At 34.2% G+C, this 9806-nt stretch overlaps 1 long non-coding RNA gene across 1 annotated transcript; it reads right to left on the bottom strand.

The window, feature by feature from the left end:
* Positions 1-3938: 3938 nt before the first annotated feature.
* Positions 3939-5485, bottom strand: LOC142169911 (uncharacterized). Its single transcript, XR_012699546.1, has 2 exons — positions 4797-5485; positions 3939-4679 (listed from the first exon to the last, which is right to left on the bottom strand). It is a non-coding gene; the product is annotated as an uncharacterized LOC142169911 (long non-coding RNA).
* Positions 5486-9806: the final 4321 nt, after the last annotated feature.

Here is a 9806-nt window from a genome sequence, read left to right as displayed (position 1 = left end):
TAATATACATAGAATATTGGGTAGGAAATCAAAAATCGGAGAGGGAGAGCAGCATGGACACGGTAATGTCACAAATATTGGGAAGAAAGTCATCTCACAATCAACGGATGCAAAGAAAATACGTAGCACAAATGTACTGCAAGGTATTGCGCCACTGGAATTAACACTAGTGGGAATGGATCAAATGTCAATTCAACAAAAATTGATCAATAGAAGTGAGAATTGTGTAAGTCAGAGCAGTGGGAAGAGCTCATGTGTAGATATAGTGGAAGAGGAGACAGTGGGGGATGTAGAAACAAGGAAAAGACAAAGTGCGATGAATTCATGGAGTAAAATAGTGGGTTCAATACCTATGGCTGAGGGGTTCAATTTGGGTAGTGAATTAGAGGCCGGGCAAAATGTGAAAATCACGGCGGATGATATCAAAGAGAAAGTAGAATATTAGAGCTCGGCAGTAATTTGCTTTATGTTGGGTTCTAATCCACCCTTGTCGGTAATGGATGGGTATTTCTGCATAATTTGGGGGAATAACGTAATTGATAAAGTTGCACTAGCGAATAAGGGTGTGGTTTTAGTACGATTTCATAGTGAGGAAAGCAAAATTAAAGTAATCGAAGAAGAAGTCGAGATGTTCGATAAAAATCCTATGGTGGTCAAGCCATAGAAACAGGATATTGACATGAAGAAGAAGAAGAAGACAATAGACAAAATACCTATATAGACTAGGCAAGCGTGACTGGATATTAAGTATTGGGGAAAGAATGCTCTAATAAAAATTGCAAGATTGGTAGGGAATCCATTGAAGGCTGACAGAGCTAAAACGTAGAAGGAAAGGCTTACATATGCACGAGTCCTTGTTGAGGTATCACTAAAACAAGAGTACCCAGCTAGGATTATGCTTGAGAATGAAGTGGGGAAGATCATAGAACAAGTGGTTTACTATGAATGAAAGTCGGTACTATGTACGACATGCAAAAACTTTGGGCATGAGCAACAAAAATGTAGAAAATTTATGAGAAGGGAGGAGTCCAAGGAACAACCTAGCCAATGCAAAGTACAGACTGATCAACGGAAATCGGTAAAGGATGGATGGGGGAGATCAAAAGATACTACTAGAACTAAAGGAAAGGAATGGGAGAATATGAAGGCATGCAGGGTAGAAACACAGCAAAAGGAAGACATGCCAGAGGTAGGAAACTACTATGTCAAACTGCAAGGGGCACTGGGAAGGTCATGAAGGCTGCGGAACCAAGATAGATGCCATTGAAGCTAGGGAATTCCTATGCAGCTCTTGTGTAAAGAAATGTTAGCATGGCAAGTTCATCTAACCCTGAGGATGAACAAGCTGACTCAGGACCAAACCATAGGAAGGGTGGGGGCTACCTCCTTCCTAATGGATAATATAGGTTGTTGGAATGTCAGGGGACTAAACAAGCAAGCAAAGCAGAAGGAGGTGAACCTGTTTTTGCATAATGTGAAAGCTGGTTTGTTTGGGCTCCTAGAAATGAAGATTAAGAGAGCAATGGCTCAGAGAGAATATCTTAATCTATGTAGTGGGTGGCCATTCAGCACAAACTCTATGAAGCATCCAGGAGGTAGAATATGGTTACTATGGAAGCCTCAGATATATGAGGTTGATATACTCTAAGTAACGGAACAACTAATGCATTGTGGAGTAAAACATAGAGGCAATAGAGAAAATTTTTATATTACTATAGAGTATGGCTACAATGACCAGGCTCTTCGAAGAGGAATTTGGGATGATATAAGGAAAATATATGCTCAGACTCAGGGACCATGAGGAATGATGGCGGACTTCAACTGTGTATTACGTAGTGAAGAAAGAATAGGAAGGCCAGTAACAGTAGCAGAAATCAAGGATATTAAGCACTGTATGGAGGCATGTGAACTACACGACCTCAGATCTACAGGCTCATTCTTCACTTGGAACAACAAACAAGAAGGGAATGACAGAGTACTCAGTAAAATAGACAGAGTAGTGATCAATAGTGAGTGAATTTCCCAACGCCCTGCATCCACAGTGCACTACATGGATGAGGGACTCTATGATCAAGTCTTGCTATTACCAAATGGAAACAAGGTGGTAATACCATAAGAAAATAATTTAAGTACTTTAGCATGTGGAGCATGGCACCAGAATTCATGGAAAGAATGGAAGGAAGCTAGAAGTTAGGGATCACAGGGACAAAACAATACCAGCTGGTAGGAAAATTAAAAAAACTCAAGAGGGTCTTGCAAAATATCAATAAGAATAGGTTTAGTGAGGTGGAGAAGCAAGCATGCAAAGAAATGGGGGAACTTCTATCATGCCAAGTAAAGATCTAGGCAGATCCAACAAATCATGTGCTACATAAAGAGGAAAGCAGGCTTGCACAAGAATATAGTAATTGGAAGGAAGCTAGATACCAATAACTTAGGCAGAAAAGTAAGATGCAATGGGTGTTGCAAGGGTACCTAAATACCAAATTCTTTCATAGTTTTATGAAAGCCAAGAGACACACCAATAGGATATTCTCAATAAGGGATGCCAATGGGGAGATCATAACAGAGATGGATGGAATTGAAAAATCTTTCATTGACTTCTGTACAACATTATTGGGAGCAAGCAAGAGGAGTAGAGACCATGTATGTGGCAGTTTAGTAAGAAGGGGCATGTGGTATCTGAGGATAGCAGAAATGTACTGGAGGCTGATTTTTTAGAGAATGAGGTGAAACATGCATTATGGGCAATATTAGGGGACAAAAGCCCTGGCCCAGACGGCTATGAGAGTCAATTTTTTAAAGATAGCTGGAGAATAACTGGGAAGGACTTAACTGCTGGGGTGTTAGTATTTTTAAGAACTGGAAAAATGCTACAAGTGATCAACAACACAGTGATTACCCTTATTCCAAAAGGAACACATGCAGAATCTGTAGGAGATTATAGACCTATAGCATGCTGCAATATTGTGTACAAGATCACATTAAAGATGTTGTGCCAGAGACTAATAAAGGTGTTACCAACGATCATCTTAGCAAATCAAAGTTCCTTTGTTGAAGGCAAATCCATTGCTCAAAACATACTAATTTGTCAGGACCTAGTAAGACTCTACAACATGAAGAAGGCAACTAAAAGTTGCCTAATCAAAATAGATCTTAAGAAAGCATATGATTTAGTGGAATGGAGATTTGTGGAAGAAATGATACATGCCTTAAACTTTCCATGCAAGTTCATCGGGTGGATAATGAATTGTATAACAACCACTTAGTACACAATAGCCATTAATGGAGGATTGTATGGATGTATTAAGGGGGAAAGAGGTTTAAGACAGGGGGACCCAGTATCTCCCCTGCTAATTGTTATTAGTATGTAGTACTTTACAAGGATAATGAGATTGGTAGCTGAATATGATGGATTTGCTTTCCATACTAAATACAAGGGGCTCAAATTTAATCACCTTTGCTTTGAAGATGATATGCTGATGTTCTGCAAAAGAGAGTTCCCGGCAATTGTGTTGATGCTTAGAAGTTTGCAATTTTTCTCTAATGCTTCAGGGCTCACAACAAGTGTTGATAAGTCGAATATATTTAGTGCCAACATGGAAAGCCAATACTTGAATGATTTGTGTGAACTGACATGCTATAAAAAGGGGTGCCTATAAAAAAAAAAGGTGCATATATCACCTAAAAAGTTATCTGCAATGGATTGTGAAGCACTGGTGGATAAGATCACTGTAAGGTGAAATGTTGGGGGTCAAGGAACCTGTCATATGCAGGAAGAGTGCAAGTGGTGAAAGTTGTTGTATTTCACATACATTCCTATTGGTCGACTATTTTTCTATTCCTAAAATAAGTGCTGAAAAGTAATAGCAGTGTGTATGTCACGGCCCAAAATTCAACTAGTCGTGATGGCACCTAACCTCGCTAGGTAAGCCAAATAACAACAATCTGATTCAATTAATATTTAGCTGACTCTAATACACTCCCCAAGGACTGCTAGTACAAATCATGAGCTTCTAAGATTAGAATTTACAAAGCTGGTGTGAAATAAAAATACATCATCTGTTTGAAAATACATGAACATATTTTTAAATCTAAAGCTACCAAGATCAAGAGGCAGTTGTGACTGGATTGCAAGTACATATTCAATGCTAGCTCCCGCCATGTACAACAACATCAGCATCCAAAATCTGCATCAAGGTGCAAAAGTGTAGTATGGGTACAACCGACCCCATGTACTTAATAAGTAACAAACCTAACCTTAGGTTGAAAGTAGTGACGAGCTTGTACCAAGGTCAGAGTCCACACCAATAACCAATAACATCTCATAACAATATAATTTAAAGTAGCACAAGTAATAACTCAATAATAAAATGCTCAGCTCGTATACAATTCCAAAAAATAAACATTTTCTTTTCAAGTATAACAGTAAAACTCAAATCTTTTGCCGAAAATCACTGAAAATTTGAGTATTGTTATTTCATCTACTTTCTAAAGTTAAGTATTGTATATTATTTCAATTATTATATTATTTCAGAATCAAATTAGTTTATTTATTTAAAAATCACATCTAAATTTAATTGTATCGTTTTACGAATAAACAAATATCATGTTATAAAATCATCCAAAAGACTAATATAATTTGCACGCTCCCAACTGCAGATCCTTTTAAGAGCTTCCTGCACCATAAGATGATAAAAAATTAATTAAGAAGCTACTTCGACCGAACCCTAGCTACTACTGTAGCTAAATTTTTCCTACTTAGTTAGTAAAAGCTATGTCACAATTTAAGTTACCTTTTACTTAGTAAGCAAATCCCACTGCAATATCTTGAAAAGTTGACGAAAAGATGCAGGGGCTTTAGCAAGATTTTTGAACATCTAAGGAGCACAACAAAAGAAATTTCTTAGGAACTACATATGTTTGTTATTGATAATTTCTGTAGCTCTGGACTACTGAATTGGTAAAAAGATGATCTACTTTTTGTCCCCTTTTTTCCACACCCCAGATGATATTTTTGTATAAAAGTTCAATCTTGGATTATAAATGTAAAATTTACAGATGATTGGTATGAAAGGAGAAGATGGGGAAGATCTTTTCTCTTTTACCAAGAAGATTATTTTCTATAAAAATTGGCTTGAAATAAAAGTGTAAACTCTATAGATGAATGGTATGAAAAGAAAAAGATGAAAGAAGGTTTTCTCTTATACACAGAAGAGAAATTTTATATAAAAATTCAATATTGGTCTCTGATGGAGTGACTACTTCTTACAGTTGAATGATATGAAATGAAAGTAGAGGGAAATTAAAGTAAGGGGTGGGTGACTTTCACAAAATTGAGAAGAGGTGGAGGAGAAACTTAATCGAGGAGAGAAGAGATCTGGGTATGCCGCAGAAGAAATTTGAGGTCATTTTAGGTTTTAGTTGCATTTAATGTCATAAAGTTCTACTATAGCAGTGGGGTATTTTCCCCCTTTTTTCTGTTTCTTTGATAGAGATAAATATCATTGAAAAAATAGAAGAGTTAATATGCTCTTAGCCTCCTCTATATAACATTTTTTAAATTATCGACTTCCTTTCTCTTCACCTTTGATCCTATGACATTTTAATCAATTACCCTCTTCTCCAATGTTTAATTTATCCCTCTTATCCACATAAAACATCATATTTTTTTGAGAAGGAATTTTTACATTCCTATACATTATTTGAAATTTTATTACTCTCCTTACTAAAGTTTTAATTTAATTACATGGTCATATATAATTTATCAATTATATACAAATAAGTTTTAAATTAGTATCTATTTATATTAGGATTTGAATAAGGAATAGCAGTTATTTCCTTATTCATTTATACTTGTCCACTCTCTCTCTCTCTCTTCGTGTCTCTCTCTCTCTCTCTCTCTCCTTTTTCTAGTGTACCCATCGTCTAGCTTTCTTTCCAGTAGTGTGATCTTAATAAAAGAATATGATTTCTCGCAGTAGAACTTTCACACTTAATTGGTTATTATAAAATTTAGAGTTCGCAGGACAAAGATTGCAATTCAAAAGTATGAATTACAAACATTGAAAAGAATTACTAAATTCAAGACGAAGATATTGTAGTAATTCATCAATGGATTTCTTGTTGCATAGAGTTTCCACCATTGACAGCCATTAAAAAGTTTTGAAGTTTTGAAATTGAATTTGGGTTTTCAAAAATCATTATTTGTTTGGATTGGGTGTTGTTGCAAACAATTGGGAATATTGTTTGGAGTTTATATCTCAATTTTTAGGGTATTTTGGTGAAGATTAGACTTGATTTTGGCTGAATTTCAGATTGAAACTCGAAGAAGAAGAAGAAGAAGAAGAAGAAGAAGAAGAAGAAGAAGAAGAAGAAGAAGAAGAAGAAGACATGACATACAATATACTTAAGAAATTATAGTAAAGTTATAGTAAAATTGTAGGTAAATTGTATTCTGTTGTAGTTATATATATATATTTTTTTTGAATATTGTATGAAAGTTGAAAAATAGTTGTATATGTATTAATCGTTGTATAAAATTTGTATTTAAGTTATCAATACTATCTTTTTACATAAAGTTGTTGATATGTATCAAAATTGTATTAAGAAAGTAAGTTTTGATTGGAATTTTAGAGAGGAAGAAGCACACACTACACACAAAATATATACAAATCAGATACAAAATATACAAAAGATATTTTGTATAATAATTGTATTTAAGTTGTATGATATTATAGTTGTATTTATTTGGGTAGAAATAATATTTGAAAGTTGTAGATAAATTGTAGATTAGTCGTAAATAAGTATATAATGTATACCTAGTTGTAATTCAATATTACAAAATCAAATGCAATGTGACTAATTCAATATTACATTCCAAGTCGCAATTGACTATAATTTCATTGAGGGTAAAATTTGATTATGTAATTTGACCAAATAACTTGTGAATATAATTGTCAAAAAAGTCGATAAGTTTAAAATGTCTCTGTGCCAATTCTCAGTACTTGTACTGGGTATTGCCATTTGTCTAAGTAATAAGGAGCCCTATTTTCAAGTTGGTTACGTGATAGACTTGCAGGCTTTCGGTGTTTATGATGTAGTTTTGATTTCCTCCGCGTTACGAAAAGTAATGCATATTTAAGGAAATCAATTGTATTAAGCTGATAGCATAATCAGATAAATATTATTCGTTCAAAGACATTTGCTAAAGAAAAATTTCGTGATACTTAATTGTGTGAATATTAGAGTTAAATACCAAGAGGTGTTGATATGTCAAATATCACTAGTTTCTCAAATTATACATGGGGAGGCAACTAGATTTTATCATCATACAACTATTTTTCAACTTTCATACAATATTTAAATAAATAAAAAATATAACTACAACAGAATACAATTTACCTACAATTTTACTACAATTTCGTATGTATATTGTATGTCATGTCGTCTTCTTCTTCTTCTTCTTCTTCTTCTTCTTCTTCTTCTTCGAGTTTCAATCTGAAATTCAGCCAGAATCAAGTCTAATCTTCACCAAGCACCCTCAAAATTAAGATATAAACTCCAAACAATATTCCAAATTGTTTGCAACAACACCCATCCAAACAAATAATGATTTTTGAAAATCCAAATTCGAATTCAAAGCTTTATGAGAGATTAGTGTTCGAATCTTCAATTCCTACGACCTGGAGGTTACTTCAGTAAGTTGATTGGCAGAAGACAATTTTTAGGCTTACCTTATTGAGAGAGAAAAACGGCGAGAGAGAAAGATGAAGAAAGAAAGAAAAATTGATGAGAGATGCAGCAGTGAGGAAAGAGGAGAGGAGAGAAAAAAGGAAAATGATCTAACTAAATCCCCTAATTCAAGGCACTAATAATGGATTGTATATAATTTGTAAATTATCTTTGTTTAGGGTGAGTAATATACAAAACGAGGATAATTTTGGTAAATAAGTTTCAATTATTGTATAGGAAGGAAAAAATCTCTTTTGAGAAAACTACCCTCTATAACCCCTCAAAATTTTAATATCTCATATTTTTGCCCATTAACAAAAAATGGCCTTCCGGCCCAAACATATTACATCTAATAGGCAGAAATATTTATTTTGTATATTTTTTGTATAGTGACAACCTATTTTGTATATTTGTTGTATAGTGACAATCTATTTTGTATATATTTTGTAATATACCAATATTCAAATCTATTTTCACCGAAAGAAATACATAAATATCCATGTAAATATATGTCAATGGTGGGCCTGAAATTATGATTCTCATCAAAATCAACTAATGACATATATGTGAAAATTTATTTGGTAAAAACCAAAGGATTTCCCCAGCAAAGAAAGTTAGCCCAAAAAAAAATGAGACAATAACAGAGAGCTTGAGATTTTTATTCAAAGGGTGGTTGCCCCTCTCTCTTTAGCCAATGATTTTCCTTTTCCACTTTTAAAACAAAATCAACAGCCCTTGAATTCCTGAAAATACGTACTACTATACAGTCATTTCTTCAGCATCAATTAACAACAACATCTAGATCTCTCTTTCTCTGTATCTATTTCTGTGATTTTAGTTCCTCTTTTTTGGTACATAACAATTGAGACAATGATGATATTTTATCCGGATTCTGGGCTAACTGGATCGGGCATAGAGACTATCCGACCCGTATCTTGGCCTGGCAAAGCACGAGACAACCGGAGATTCAAAGGTTTTTACTTGCAGCCATGGCGTGGTCACCTCTCTTTCAGCGATCTGTCTTTGCAGATCTGGCCTCTTAGTTAAGTACTTTTGGGCTAGGCACTAGAATTACTTTTGGGCTATAAAATGGATATTGTAATTTTAGGCTACCGGGTGTTAAAAGTTTAGGCCGAGTGGCTATAAATGAATTTTGCTCTATTTTTTTACTACTGAATTTGTTATGTTAATCTCTCATTACTATGGGCTCCTGCTTGCCCAAATAAAAAAAAAAGGAAAACAATTTCACTCTCATGATTGAAGTCACAATTTACTATACATGGCATTGGCATTAGGGGTGTTCAAACCGAACCGGAAAACCGCACCAAATCGAAAATCAAACCAAACCGATAAAAAATCCCGACTAGGTTTGGTTTGGTATTGAGTAAAAAAACCCGAACCAAACCGACATATATATATATATATATATATATATATATATATATATATATATATATATATATATATATATTTTCTTTTTGATGTTGAAATATTTGGGATCCTTTCATGTGTTAACCTTGAAAGCGTACATTAACGAAAATTATTATTTGACGACTCAGAAAATAACTATCACGCGTTACTAAAAAAATTCTCCCATTAGAATATTGTAATATATCATATGTTTGTCAATTTTTTCAGTATTTACTAAACATATATTCACTTATCAAAACTTTATCTATAACTTTAACAAAGTAAGATTAGAATAATATTCATGTAACAAAAAAATCTGAAAACTCAAAAAACCCAACAAAACCGAACCAATCCAAACCGATATAGTTGGTTAGTTTGGTTTTGATAAAAACCGAACCAACCCGGTACATGTACATGTACACCCCTACATGGCGTACATATACTAGTCCAACAGGCCAAAAATAATTACAACACAACAGTAGTTGTTTTGGTTAGAATAGCACGGGCTAGCCAGTTTTCGCACTGGTAATTGAAAGATAGCCATCATTTGCAAAGTCGTTGAAAAATAAGCAATATTTTGCTACAACACGGAAAGTTCCCGTATAATATACTGGAGATTGGAGCACCTGTGTATGAACTCCAGCACACAGAAAGTTCTAGCA

This window comes from Nicotiana tabacum, chromosome 15, assembly GCF_000715075.1.
Source record: "Nicotiana tabacum cultivar K326 chromosome 15, ASM71507v2, whole genome shotgun sequence".
Lineage (NCBI taxonomy): Eukaryota > Viridiplantae > Streptophyta > Magnoliopsida > Solanales > Solanaceae > Nicotiana > Nicotiana tabacum.
This window is presented reverse-complemented; position numbering and strand designations above follow the sequence as displayed.